The sequence below is a fragment of the Lissotriton helveticus genome, chromosome 9 (genome assembly GCF_964261635.1).
Source record: "Lissotriton helveticus chromosome 9, aLisHel1.1, whole genome shotgun sequence".
Taxonomy (NCBI): Eukaryota; Metazoa; Chordata; class Amphibia; order Caudata; family Salamandridae; genus Lissotriton; species Lissotriton helveticus.
The window spans coordinates 225,102,454-225,117,980 of record NC_136070.1 but is presented as its reverse complement, the minus strand read 5'-3'; the positions used below and the strand labels follow the sequence as shown (position 1 = coordinate 225,117,980).

Below are 15,527 nucleotides of genomic sequence, written 5' to 3'. Positions count from 1 at the left end.
CTCCACTTACCAGTAACAAATTAACATCAACATTTAACTGGTGTAAGGAGGTCGACTATCTACTGCGTAAATTACACCCAACTCACACACATATTTAAAGACGAATATGTGATAGAGATACTAATCATGCATCTCCGACACCCAACAAAATCATAACACCCAGCGCCACCACCACAACCACACCCCCGGATCCCTCCCACCTACTACCTCAGAGGCAGCACAAAACAGGACAACGGATCTTCCCAAGATACCATATCCTCTCAAACGCACAATAGCTGAATGTTCAGAGATATGGCAACCAACTATGTATAAGGGAGTAAATTCGCATATCAACCATAATTTACAGAATACAGAGTGTACCGTTGATATGCTATACACAACTCACTATAGAAACAAAAAAGTTTCCATGTGAAAATATAGTATTGATACCTGTAGTGTACTGCACAGTGGATGCAACCAAATTACCTCAGACACTGGGGAAGATCTCAGTCATGTAGCTGTGTTGTCTCCCCCCCCCCCCCCTTTCAAGCAGGAGCGGAGTGGACTGGTCCAACGTACGCAACTCAAAATAATTAGCCTACGCCTTGGGCGTGGTTCACTTCTGCAAAGAGAAAAGACTCTGCCACAGCGAAGATCCTCACCCTGCCCCGTGGCTGCCGCCATGACCACGTGCCTCCTCGATACAGGCCCATTCCGAACTCAACGCCACAGCACCACAGACTTATATCTGTATCGACTACTGCCTTCGATCTACACTGTGAACAGCAGGGTTCACAACTTGAATTCAGCTTTGGATCTACACTACGCACAGCATTGAAGTGATCCTTGATTTATGTATGGCAGAGACAATTCTACTCTATGTCCTCAGACTTTGTTAAAATAAGTGATAAAAATTATTCGTCAATATCTGTGCTGACTATGGCCTTCGATCTACAGTGCGGTCAGTAGAGTTTAAAACTCGATACCAGTGGCGCATCAGCAGTGCAGACAATATTGAATTCAGTCTGGATTTATTTAAGGCAGAGACAATTGTACTGTGTCCTCAGATTTTGTTAAAGTATGTGACAAAAAAAGCATTCCTCGATGTCTGTGTCAACTACTGCCTTCAATCTACACTGCGGACAGCAGGGTTCACAGTTTGAATTCAGCTTTGCATCTACACTATGAACAGCATTGAAGTTAGCCTTGATTTATGTAAGGCAGAGACAATTTTGTTAAATGATGCGACAAAAACCACTCCTCAATGTCTGTACTGAGTACTGCCTTCAAATGTACACTGCGATCAACAGAGTTCACCACTTGATACCAGTTCATGCAGTCCTGTATGCAACAGTCAATGTATGGAGTACATTACATATAATGCAGTGCAGCCTAAGATCTACACTGTGGACAGCAGGGTTCACAACTTGAATTCAGCTTTGCATCTACACTACGGACAGTAGAAAATTCTGCCTTGATTTATTTAAGGCAAAGACAATTGTACTGTATGTATTTAAATTTGTTAAAATAAGTGACAATAATCATTTGGCGATATCTGTGCTGACTACTACTTTCCATCTACAGTGCGGACAGTAGGGTTCACAACTTGAATTCAGCTTTGCATGTACACTATGGGCAGTAGGGAATTCAACCTTGATTTATTTAATGCAGAGACAATTCTACTGTATGTGTTCTGATTTTGTTAAAATAAGTGACAAAAATCATTCGTCAATATCTCTGCTGACTACTGCTTTCGATCTACAGTGCGGACAGCAGGGTTCACAACTTCAATTCAGCTTTGAATCTATATTATAGCCGTACTGACTCAGATGTCTTATTTAAAGAAAAACATACCATAGTTTTTGGAGATCTACTGCAACTTAGTCCCGTAAAAGGACAAAAAGTATTTATAAGAAAACTTGATTTTATTAACATTGTTGCTTCAGGTGCCACTAACTCTGTGTACCACTTATCATTGCTAGTTGCGCACATGCTAAATTACCAATACTGTGCAGCACTTACTCAACGCCACGTGGCCTTGGGCTCTTGCTAACCGCTGCCTCCTGCCTACACTGCAGTCATCAGAACTCACAATTAAATAGACTACTGATTCATTATTTGCAGAGTACAATACCAAACTAAGTAAAACACCTATCAAACCAATACAATAACCCTTTAGTATGCTTCCTTCAAAAACTTCTTTTATATCAGTTATAGATTTAGTTGAATAATAAAATTCACGCTGCAAGTGCAAAGGCATACTTAATGGCAATCTACACTGCTGACAGCACAGATCACAATTTGAACCTCCCTTTTTCTTCATTGGAAACCTGAATGTCTTTTCTGGAGACAAAAACAGCTACACCACTGGAAAAAGCATCTGATTCTGATCATTTTGTTGCTGAAGAATGATAACCATTGATGGTACTTGTTTCCTCCTCAAAGTACATGCAGTCCGGTATGCAACAGCCAATGCTTTGAGTGCAGCCCGTTCAGACCACGCATCATCGCAGGGTGAGCACACACTAAACACCAGATGTACCACTAACTCAGTACACCATAATTAATCGCCACAAGGCTTGATTAAGGCAAAATTCAGTAGTCAAAAAACATTACCCCCAATGCGGCCTGCCCAGACCACGCATCATTGCAGGTTACGTACACGCTCAGTCCCAAAGGTACTACTGACTCAGTGCACCATATTTCATCGCCACGTGGCCGTATTCAGGCAGAATTCAACTGACTCTTCATTCATTATTTACAGAGTGCAGTACCAAACAAAGTAAAACGTCTATCAAACCCTGTACAATATCCCTTTAGTAGTCTTCCTTCAAACACTTCTTTTATATCAGTCCTAGGTTTAGTTGAAAAACAAAATTCACGCTGCACGTGCAAAGACACATTCAATGGTAGTCTACACTGCGGACACCACAGGTCACAACTTGGACTATAATGTCCCTGAAACATACATATTTAGGCAATGTATTCGATACATGTTTCGTCTTTTATTTTAATCCGATTACAAATGATGCAGTCCAGAAGGCAACACGCTGAGCACCATACGTACCACTAACTCAGTGCACCACAAATAATCGCCACGTGGCCTTATTAAGGCAAATTTCGGTTGCCAAAAGACATTCTTACCAATGCACTCTGCCTGAACCACGCATCATCGCAGGCTCCACACAAACCGCCCCTAGCTCAGTGTACCACAACTCATGAACCCTTTACGATAGAATCTTCTGTGTATAATTTCACATATACCTACCTTTGTACAGCAGAAGTCATTAACCGTTTATGATTGAATAATTGTGTATGAGATCATGATTACTATTCTACTTGTTACCAACAGCAACGTAATAAAATATAGTAGAGCACACGTGCCTGTACCCACTTTAACTATCTATCTGTGAACTTATTATGTTTGTAAAATGCTGCTCCTGCGCCCTACCACATTATATTATGCTGTAAATAGCGTATGCAACCATCTTACCTCTGCCAATAACAAAAACTTCGATTATATAACTTTCTATCGCTCATTCTACAAATACGAAAGTACAAAGTGGATCATTACAATACTGCAAAGAAACTGCATAGTCAATTTATAAATGTGTTCTATTTCTTTTTTGTTTGTTTAGCATATTTATGTAGCGCAAAGTCGACCTAAAACTATATCAACAATTTACATGAGCACCGTATTTACAGTACATTTTCAGGCATGGGTTGATTACGTCATTACTCTACAATAACAGGATGTGGACGCGACTCCGAGCCTCGAACAATGATTTCCAGTACCAAGTTCGACAGTATACCTGAATGACCACATACGTATATATTATCTGTCCTTCATGTGCCAAAAACTGCAACCTAAACCTCTCACAGCCCTTTATTACTACAGCTACAATACTCCACTGAATGTACAACAAACATTCATATTCGCAGAAATGCGTCAAGTCCACCATCTTTTATGTGTGCAACTATGGATGAATATAGGGTCAGTGATACCCCGTACCTTCCATGTTAGCCATAATGTGGGACTTTACAGACATAATGACACATTTGCGTGTAAGACCCGGGTGAAGGCAGCACTACAACACGGACACCCGAATCAGTAGATTTTTCATATAGCTCACGACGGAACCACGCCCATAGCTTCGGAGTCATCGTTCACAGCCTCGCGCAGCACTGGCATACGTCAGTCCAGCCCACTCCGCTTACGCTTCCAGGAAAACACAACAACAGTACGTACATGGCCCAGATTTCCATTGTAGGGATTTCTTACTTCCAGGTCTAGTTGTCAGAACGGCACACACACACTTCCTCATGGCCGGTATACACCCACACCACACTCATCCAGCTCATACATCACTACACACGTGACCCTACCAATAAAAAAGACATGGTGCACGTGCTCTACGCCATTTTAGAGTTTTTCCCATCGCAATCCCTGTGATGGCCCGTCCTAGTGGTTTTAGAAGTCTCATGTCGGCCCGAACCACAGAGCAGGGGGGGCCACCACTACGTGCGAGACCTCTTTGGTCACTGAGTTAGTGGTACTGCAAGGACTGAGTGGGTGAGGAACCTGCGATGAAGATAGGTGCACAAGTATGTCCTTTGCCATAGTGATATCAAGACTCAGCACCAAATGTGAGACTTCTTGGTGGCAGAGCAGGACTGTCCGCGAAAAGGTGAGCAGTGAGGCCAGGGTGCGCAGCGGAGGGAGTAGATGGGGAGCAACAGACTGGATACAAAAAGGCAACGCAGCAATTTGGGCAAACGCAGTCCTATATACCGTATCTTATTGCATTTGTATTTTTTTTCCAATAGCAGGAACGTTTTTATAATCGGTCAAATGTCTGTCGCTCGTGATGATTGTAATCACGTGAACGTTTTTATCTAACAGGTTGTGTTTCACAAATTGGTGTCCCCTCCCCCCCCCCCAACACCTTCAAAGTTCAAGGTTCGAGGATTCTGCGATGATGAGTGGCCATCGTAACAACGGCTGAGAAGGCTGCTTCGACACGTGGTGCACCCTCTTTGAATCACACCAATGGCACAAGGTGAGCAAAGAAGCTTGTTTCCGAAGCAACGAGAAGTCACCTGTGGGCGGAGAGAGTGGGTAGTGTGCAGCAGCTTGACTGCGTAGGAATGTACAATTACCTCCAGGCAGTGAGAATAGATAAGTTGCAATAGTCTGAGGGGCAGATTTACAAGTCCCTTCCGCCACTTTTGCGTCACTTTTAACATGGGAAAAGTGACGCAAAAGTGGCGCAAGGAGCTTGTAAATCTGCCCCTGAGTGCACAAGAAAAGGCACTCACCTCCGCACTCTGGGAGTCAATGGGGTGCAACAGTCTGGGTACCAGTAATGAGAACTCACCGCTATGCAGTGGGAGTGCATGGGGTATAGTACTGTGGAAGAAAAACATCGCACAAACACCTCCTTGCAGTGGAAGTTGATGAAATATAGTATCCTGAGTGTACGAAGACATAAAGCAAAAATATACTTGAGCTACAAAGATTTTCTCCAGTATTAACTCCTCCATCTATTACTTTCTCTCACTCACACTTTTAATGTTGTTTTTTCTCTCTTTCCCTCTATCTCACATTGTTTCTCTTTCTTTTTTAAAGTTATGGACACTGCGGTCCACTCTGCTGATAAAGGAAATCAAGGCTGAATTTAATTCAGTCTGCAGTGTAGAACGAAAGCAATAATCAAGTTGTGAACTCTGTTCGCCACAGTGTTTACACAAGGTAAGCAGACCGGCCTAGATACACAATGCCTCCGATTAAATGCGTTCGAAATGAAGAATATTATCCTGCATAATGACGTGATCTCTCACCTAATTCGGTCTCATCGCTGAATCATTTTAAAGAAATGTTGGTCCATACTGTAGATCTGTCGTAGTAGGCACTTCCGTACAGACACCCCTTGAACGCGGGCCTATAAGAGAAGTGGAATGTTTCAGGCGCACTGCAGACGTGCAAATTAACAAATATTGCCAAGTGTACCTTAATTTGTGATCTTTTACCTCATTAAGTCACATCGATCTAATTTTAAACACTTATTTTCATTTTTGTTTTGCAGGTTACCTACCCTCCTTCCTTGGAGTCCAGCACACATTTTGTTTATTATATTGTTATGTTAAAGTTATGTTTCTAGTTATTTACTATATTGCTATTTTAAAGTTAAGTTTCTATTGTTGTTTTAATTAATTAAAAGTTAATAAAACAAAAGTATATATGACTTCTTTTTCCGACATTTCACTATTATTTAGTATAATAATCATATGCTTAAAAAACATTAAACAATTAAACCGTTGACCGCGGCTGGAATTCCGCCGCGGTGCGGGTGATTTATGACTGGGCGTGGTCAGGGCAGCCAGGGGCCGTCCTCTTTACCAGAGTCTGCACCTGGGATTAACGGTTCCTATGGAAATTTTTAAAAACTCCAGGACAGTAACTGTTTTGATTAGCAACATTGTGTGGTGAACTTGTAACCTGTGTGCTCAATTAAGTGTTCCATGAACTGTTACTATGGTAACAGGCAGTAAGCAGTTTGGAGGTAGGGTTGAAAGGTACTGGCTGTACAGAAACCGTTATATTTACCCAGGATCCTCTACATGACAGAAAGGAAAGCAAACTAAGACAGAACACCGTGTAGCAGATTTTCAAGTCCCTTGCACCACTTTCTCGTCACTTTTCCCATGCTAAAAGTTATGCAATAGTGACACAGGGAACTTGTAAATCTGCCCCTATGCACATTACTTGCAAAAGAAGTACACAACTCTTCGAATTCTTTATCGATCACAAATAGACAGTGTTGCTTCACTTCACTAAATACTTTGTGCCTATTTAAATGGGAGGCGGGATTATCGACATTACAAAACTTAGGGGCATATTTACAAGGACGGCGTTAAAATTGTTGCAGCTTTAACGGCAGCAAACTACAACTAAAACGGCGATAATGGACTTCAAAATCTTTTCTTATCTTACTAGAAGATTTTTTCAACATTGCTGTTTGCTATGCAAGAATGAGAGCTGAGGCTCTCGCCCTTCCATAGCAAACTTGGGAGCATATTATCAAGGACAACGTTAACATGTTCTGGTGTAAACCTGGCCTTCTATTGGAATTCTCAAAAACCTATTATTAAGCCATTATGGCCACTTTAATGACACTTTCCTAACGCTAAAGCGACGATAAGTTTAACGCTGCCCTTGTAAATTCGCCAGCCAATATCGCGAGAAATACAGCGATAATTTATGTTCGCAAGTGAAAAGCTTATTAATATAAGACTGTGCACTTAACATATCAATCCACCTCGCATATTAAACATGCTTAAGTCTACTTCAGAACAGATGTTAGGATCCGACAAAAACTGCAATTAGCAAGAGTTTTCCTATCGGCCCGCAAATCCAGGGCCGCCTTGTAAATACAACGCTATTGTCATACCTCCCTCTTCCTTTTTATATTCTCATAGAAACACGTACCTTCCCACTGAGAACACCTACATTGCAACTCATTGGAGATACGAGGCGACCCCTTAGCAAACCGGCTGCTAACATGCATTAATGCATCTTAGCGTCACCTAGTAAATAGGGTGATATACTTTTCACCGCATATTTGCCTTTTTACAAAAATTGCTGCGAAATGGCACTTGTTAATATGCCCCCAAGTTTGCTGTGACAGTGCAGGAACCTCGACTCCCGCCCTGCCATAGCAAACAACAGTGTCCCGGGGGTAGACACCCCGAGATACAGCAGTAACCGTTCCTGGGGTTTGGTGTTCCCCAGGGCCCTTGACTGCTCCAGAATGGAGACCACGCGGCTCTCCTCCCAAAATATAAAAAACCCCGGAAGGTGGTAATCCCTGGGGCTTAGACGGACCTTTGAGCTCCCTCACCCATTTATTTTGTAGCACCGAGGAATGGCGGTCCCCGGGCTACAGGGCCCCTCTGGACCCCCATCAAATGTAATATTTTAGACCCCGGGATTTGGCCCTCCCAGGTAGTTAATGCTTAAACAAGTACAGGAGTCCCGCTCCGTTTTAATTTTTATTACGGCGGATCCATGCACCCAAAGCACATTTCTCCGTTTTTTCCACCCAAAAAAAATTGTGGGGGACTCTAGGGGTCCTTGTGGGACCCCATAAGCAGGTCTAGATGATCAAAATATTTCTTACATGCCCCCTTTATACCTTTTGAACACTTGTCCCACTATTTTCTAGATCCTCGCTTCTACCGAGGCACAAAATGGCTGCCAACAATTCCTAGTTTTGAATGTTAACAACCACTTGACAGCCAATTAGCATTCAGCGCTTGATCAGGACGGTGCGCTTAGAGTGTGCGCAAGATGCGCGGATCCACCGAGGTCATAGATATATATGTATTTTTAATTGTAATTTTCTCAGGAACTACAGAACGGATTTACACCATTTAAGCAAAAGGCACAAGTCTGAACCAAGGACTACCACTTTGCTAAAGTTGGTGTAATTCTGTTCAGCTGTTCGGGCTATAGTCGTGATGAACGATTCCTATGGAAAATTGCATGGGGAAAACACGTTTTGGGAACCCCCTTTTTTCTTGGCCCCCGCTTCAAATGCAATATTTTAGACCCTGGGATTTCTCCTTCCCAGGTAGCTAACTTTTAAACAAGCACAGCTTCGTTTTTATTTTATTTTACGGCGGATCATGCACCCAGCGCACATTTCTCCATTTTTTTTTAAATCTTTTTAATCTTTTTTGGGCCCTAGGGGTCCTTGTGGGACCCCCTAAGCAGGTCTAGAGGGTCAAAATATTTCTTACCTGCCCCCTTTATACGTTTTAAACACTTGTTCCACTAATTTCTAGATCCTCGCTTCTACCGAGGCACAAAATGGCTGCCAACACTTCCTGGTTTCGAATGTTGATAACCACTTCACAGCCAATCAGCATTCTGCGCGTGATAGGGGCGGTGCCCTCATAATCCGCGAAAGATGTGTTGATCCACCGAGGCCATAGATATATATGTACTTTTAATTGTAATTTTAGCAGGAACTACTGAACAGATTTACACCATATAAGCAAAAGGCACGGGTCTGAACCAAGGACTACAACTTTGCCAAATTTGGTGTAATTCCGTTCAGCCGTTCGGGCTGTAGCCGCGATGAAAGGTACCTATGGAAAATTGCACGGGAAAAACACGTTTCAGGACCCCCCTTTTTTCTCAGCCCCCGCTTCACCCCAAGCCTTTCAGGATAGGAGCGGACCGGAGCACCCCACCAGTTTTGAAAATTTCGCGAAGATTCATCAACCGGCGGCAAAGTTATTCCAAATAGAATGTTGCTGATTTCCTATGGAAATAGAGCATGATTTGATTCCGTCATGGGCCTGTATTCACCGGTACAAAGTACCAGCACTTTTTTATTTTCTCCCCTTCAGGACCGGAATTTTTCCTTGGACAAGGACAGTACCGGTACTCATAGGGATCTTGCTTCAACAGGGGTGGTACTGCGTTCATTAGCACTAACCGGCAGCACCTTTGGCATATCTCTTAAAGCGTGTCTTTCAAACAGGGAGAGGGCCTGGGCTGAGCTGGTGCAAGAGCGCCTAAGCCACAGCTCGTCGCTGTGGATTATGAGAGGAGTAGTGTAGGTGGGGGGTGATTCCTTTATCTTTGCATCTTACCCAGTCAGTGACAGTAAAACCAAATTTGATACAGAGTTGGTTGCATTGTTCAGGGCAGTACAGCTTGTAAGCATGCCCTTTGTTTTACCGGCCTGAAAATCATCATCCATCAACAATTGAAATTAAATGTGCATGCTTGAAAGAAAATACCTGCCCTCTCCACAAAGACCCTCAAAGTAATAAAGGTTTATTTTGTAAACACTTTACAACAAAGTATTTGGTAACAAGACAAATGTGAAAACTTTATTCTGGCTTGCTTAACCGATCGCAACAGGTTGCCTTTCAAACATCACCCAACCCAGGGTACAAAGGCACTTTAGTAACTGGTGGTTAATGCATTTGCTGGAAAGTTCTGTGGGCATTCTAATCAAATGTACCTGCTGCAAAGCATAGCATGCAACATGCTGATTACAGATTTATATTTTATGTACATAGCTCACTAAGTTACTATTTTTGTTGCAGATATCCTTGTTTTACCTGCACGTCACTAGTCATAATCCTGTCATGTAGTTTAGTGACGTATGATCCTTCATCAATGAAATGCATGCAAACTACAACGTATGTTTAGAACTTTGCTGTGTTTCCTCAATATTCAGTTATTCTAAGGTTGCTAAAAAGGGGTTACTTTTGTTAATAATAAAGATGTATTAGTAAGTGCTCTATAAATGATCATTAGTGTAATAACTGATGGGCAGATACATCAGACATTCTTACAATGCATGCAGATTTCTTGCAAAGCTAAGAAAGGTCATAAACCTAGTCCCGTCCTTTGTCCTGAAGCGCCCCCCAAACTCAACCCCCAGTCCACCACTCCTTTTGATGAGTACCTGCACTTATTTTTTTCCCATTTAAAGCACTGGTACTATTCAAACCAGAGAATCAGTCGTAAACATTAATTCTGGTGTCCCATAACCCAGTTCTTGGCTAGTGTCAGCAGTGAAGACGTATCACATCTAGCCCATAGGCGATGTCATTTCGCAGTGCCTCAGTCCTTAAATACTTTTTAAACTGTTTTTTTATCCATGCTGTTTTTGAAAACTATCCGCACTTTTTTGGTAGTACGTGTTCCAACATCTTGGATTGTGATTTGTATACTTCGTGAGACAGTATGCCTGGGTTGCTTCTTAAGGCCACTAGTTACAGGTGTTTTTGGATCCAGACAGACACGGTGCAGTGTTTTTAATCACAAGCGCCAATTAGGGCTACCTCAGTTCAATGAATTGTGAGATCATGGTTATGCCAACGAAGAGGAGAGCCAGGAGCAAGTGCCTACATGTTATCCACCATGCCCTATCATAGGCGTCTTCCTTTTGAGCCATGAATTATCTCTCATCAACACAACAACGTCAAGCTTTATTCCGCCACAAAGACCATAAAAGAACAATAAAAACACTGTTTAAAACATCAAATCACAATAAAATCATGCAAATATCAACTGCCCCCAACATTTAACAGAAAAGTAAGAATACTTAAAGAAATATTTTAAAATCCCTGTCAATTACAAAATTTTATGATAGCTTTTTGGGCTCACAAATAGAAGTCCTTACAAATGCGTAACCTTGAGCTAAAGTGCATATATCCTTCTCAGTTTCAGTGCTTGGGTAATAAAATTTAAGACTGAGAAGCATATAGTTTTGGACTCCAAGCGCTGGAGGAAACACAAATCCTCCTGGTGATTATTAAAAAATCTTACTCTTAAAATTGGGCCCAGAAACCATAACCTGAGAGAGGCATATAGTGTGCAAAACAGCATAAAGTGCTTTGTTGATTGATGTGATTTCCCATCACATGGACAGTAAGGTAGTGATGGAAACAAAGTACCTGGCAGTGGGAAAGCCCCCAAAAAGTAAATCTTGTTCCTGCGTGACCTAGTTAGGTAGAACCTTAGCTCGGGTTCATTTACCGAGGTCAAATTGGGCTCCATACCTTTAGATGTAAAAAGTGTCACATATTATTGAACCTTGATCAGGTCTAGTACCTTCATGAGCCTAGCTTCCTCACTAGACGCAATATATTTTTCTTCCATTAAATTCTTTGCATTTAGGGGTATTTTATCTGGTTCTACAAATAAGTCACTCCGTTCCAGATAACGAAAAGTGTTCTTAATGTACTTGAGCCACGGTATTACAATCATATTAGTCTGCATGAGGCAATCTTTTATTATATTACGGGTGAAGCCCAGTTCCTGTGTGTTCCAAATTTTGCACCATAAATTGAATGGAGGCCATGCCTACCTTATCCTCCAAAAACCCCGTGCCCAGCTCCTTTGGGGTAATAAAACTTGGGGCGGTCTTTGGGGTTACTAATAATCTATTTAAAAATATATTTTCTGCTCCTTGTAGAGCCTTGGGAATAGATTAACTCTGTACCCCAGCCCTGTATGTGCCCGTGCTAAGAGCTTTACTGTTATAGAGCATTATCATTTCCCAAATGGGTTTTTGTCCTAAGTTCTTTGCAAAACTAAAAATTGATTCAGAATCTGCCTCCATCCAGTCTTCTCTGAATTATTAACCCAGGGATATCTTAAGGATATTGGGGGCCCTGGGTCAAACGTAATTTGGGGGCCCCTATTCCGAACAGCTTTAAATTTTGATCCAATATCAGCTCTTTCCTGCCTTCTTCGGCCAGGTCACTGGCTGTGCACAGGCAAACTCATCCAAATTCTACATGTTTACATCTAATATTCGGGAACAGTGATGTGTGTTTTTCAATATTGTAACACAGCAGCAGCTCACTAATATTACTGCAAGTAATCTCTGTGACACCCTCCCATTTCTCATATCCGAGGTCCGGTTTGATCTCAAAGAAACTTTTTTATAGATGTTGCATAAAACACAAACACACTTACTCTGCAAAATGTGTGTGATAGACTGTCACACAACACCCACATTAAAGGGGAAAACGATTGTTAAAACTGTCTATTTAAGAATTATTAAAGGTCATCAGTGCAAGACTATGCAGAACAGAGCTAGCTCTATCAGTGGGCGCCCTGAAAGGCTGGGGCCCAGGGCCAGAGCCCACTTTGCCCATGCCTTAAAACGTCTCTGTAATAACCTTTCCCAGTTGATATTCTCATTAAACATCAGACCTAGATAACTAAAAGCTTTTGTTCTCTGAACCTCAGGCCCCCCAGTAAGAAATTTTTTGACCGGGTTTTCTTTGTCCGCAGATCATAAGATTTCTTTCAATTCACCTTCAGATCTTGCATGAAATGATTTAAACCAACCTATTTGCTGTGCGCACAATTAAAACTGCAATGCGCACATAAAATAGTACAGGGACTATTAAGCGGGTACCAATTTTGGAGACGTCACAAGTGCAAGAAATTAAAAAGGTCTCCAAGGCATTTATATATGCTAAAAAATGTTGAAAAAGGAGGCCAAAATACCGCCCTGTCTGACTCCACGCTTGACTTGAATAGGGAACGTATAGTGTCCTTATTGGGTATAGCGGACCCTCATACGGGTATCTTGATGTAAACGTTTTTAAAACATGAACTATTGCACGATCAACTCCTGCATGGTCCAAGATTCCCCATAAAATGCACCTGTCCACCAAGTCAAAGGCACAGGAGAGGTCCATGAAGGCCATATGTATGGCTCCTCGCCTGGCCGTAGCATATTTCACTAAGATCAAACTTAGGTTCAGCGCTTGCTCGGTGGTCCCCAAAACTGGGCGTAAACCATATTGCACTTCCATAAAGAAAGAATACTCTTTCGCCCACTCCTCTAATTTTGCTAAAATTACCCTACCAAAAATTATAACTGAGGTGCCTAGCTCTAATCAAAGGATTGCACTTGCTCTGTGCAGCAAATGCACCCACCACCTGAGCTATCCTGCCAGAGGTAGGACTTAAGCCACCACCAGGGAACCTTACTGTACGCGATTGTGAACAATCACATTACCGCCACATAGTGGCATTAAAGAGACCATTGCCCCAACAGCTCTCTGGGAGTATGCCTACTTTCCACTCCACTCAGCTCTCGCAGTCCCCGGGGCAATGATGCCCCGTCCCGAGGGCTTCGAGTGAAACGGGTTCTGCAAGTGCACAGCACCGTCAGTAATACAGTTGCCATTAACTTTACCTGTAAAAGGCCTGTTGTATCTGGGCAATGTGTGCAAGAACCCTCCAGGAAATCCAACTTTGCGATACCAATTCCGGGTACATTGCATCCGTATAACGAAACACCACGATACATGTTGCTTATTCCCTAAGAGGATTTCCTATTCCCAGAGTGCGTTTCCATAGCACTGTTTTTCACGCAACATTCGGTCTTAATTGCGCAGAAGTGGACTCTAGGTGTCTGTGTGACAACGGGTTGTGGATGGGTGTTCAAAGCAGGGTACGGCTGACAGCTCTGCATGTTATGGTGAAGGCAGTGGAGTTTCTCACGTGCAGAACGTGCTCATGGGAACCATAGTCTCTTCAGTGCACAACGTCAAATTGTCACTTATGAGACAAATTAGTTAAGTGTATTAATTAGTTACACTCAGCTGCTGAACTATAAGAAATGCGAACTAAAAGATAATGCAGTGCAATATGATTCCTCTACGATATATGTATCTCGTTCAATGTAAAGACCCTTAATTGTATCTCTACTAAAGACGCTCAGGCTTCTGTAGCCCGTTCCAGTGGGATGCTCAGTTGTAGCGATAAACCACTTTATTATCCCGACCGCGCAACTTGCAAATTCCGACCGCTGACAGTGGATCCCAGCGCTGCTGTGCTCTCTCTGCCAGCTATGTGACCACAGACATATCCCAGCGCTATCACCTCTTTCCATCTTTACAACTAGACCACAGCGGCCTGTCCCTTGTCACCTGCAGCTGGAGTTTACCCTGCTCCACGCCTCACGATGCCGCTGCACCACGAGGAGCCGTGGATCACATAGGTGCGCGGCACCCAGTCCCACCTTATCATAAAACAAGACTCCAGACTCCACTGCCCTTTCCACCACCTCCCCTTTCACTGCTGGAATGATCCCCTCCATCCAATACTGCAATTATTTAGCCACACAGCAGGAAGACCCCCCCCCCCAAGTTGCTCCATGCACACATTTTGGGGGAAAACGTAAAACACTTCAGTCATTCTACAAGCGAGCTATAATAAAGAATATACACTTGTCATTTGCTAATGCGTTTATATGCTGTCTCGGTTGCTATGTTCGAGTTTCGGCTCTCGGGGCGCCACAGAACCCCCGCTTTGGCTCTGCATTTCAACACCCCCTGCTCGGGGTGTAGCTATAAGTGGAGCAGGAGCCCTGGGCTCGTGTCAGCCCCGCTGAGAGTTTTCACTACTCAGACAAGTTGCCCTTTTACCTTCCTGAAGTGTGGGACGGCCCAGCTCGATGTCTGTCACAAACAACGCTCCTCACGCTCACACCCACAGGAAGTCTTCATACCCGGGTCACTCGTCCCAACAACTCCTGTTCCTCGCCCGCACCCGGTGACAGCTCGCAGCCAGCCCAGCGCCCGCCGTTAACTGCCTCTATCAGCCTCAGAGAGACAGACAAGTTGCCACCCCTCCCATCCGAGGAGCCTTTGAGGGTCGTCCTACCGCGAGCCACTCAGCGCGCAGGATGACGCCACGGCTGCAACATGGCGGCCGCCGGTGCCACGTCAAGGGAGCAGAGGGCAGCACGCGAACAGCTCCCCTCCAGCGGCGGAGGCAGCGGCAGGGAGGGCTGCCAAAAATAGGGTGCGAGAGGGGGGTGAGAGACGGGGCGGATAAATTTAGAGGCAGAGGAGGTAAACAACACCCAGCGTTATCCAATCGTAGTATCATGACCGGCCGGCTGATGGGAGAGAACATGAACTGTTGTGGTTTGTCTGTCAGTCGTCCTGCTGCGCAGCTTCCTTGAAATATTTGTGGAATGCGGTGAGGG

The 15,527-nt window shown here is 43.4% G+C and overlaps 1 protein-coding gene across 4 annotated transcripts in view; it reads right to left on the bottom strand.

The window, feature by feature from the left end:
* The window catches only part of SEC23A (SEC23 homolog A, COPII component), an 891,592-nt gene extending 876,329 nt beyond the window's left edge, over nucleotides 1-15,263 (bottom strand). Inside the window, exons 1-2 of one of the 4 annotated variants that reach the window (XM_078659766.1) lie at nucleotides 14,962-15,263; nucleotides 5,821-5,921 (exon numbers count right to left, since the gene is read on the bottom strand). The gene's annotated coding sequence lies outside the window, so the exon portion shown is untranslated. The remainder of the gene's footprint in view (nucleotides 1-5,820; nucleotides 5,922-14,961) is intronic. The other 3 variants (XM_078659768.1, XM_078659769.1, XM_078659767.1) reach the window with 3 other exon arrangements.
* Between the last annotated feature and the right edge of the window lie 264 nt (nucleotides 15,264-15,527).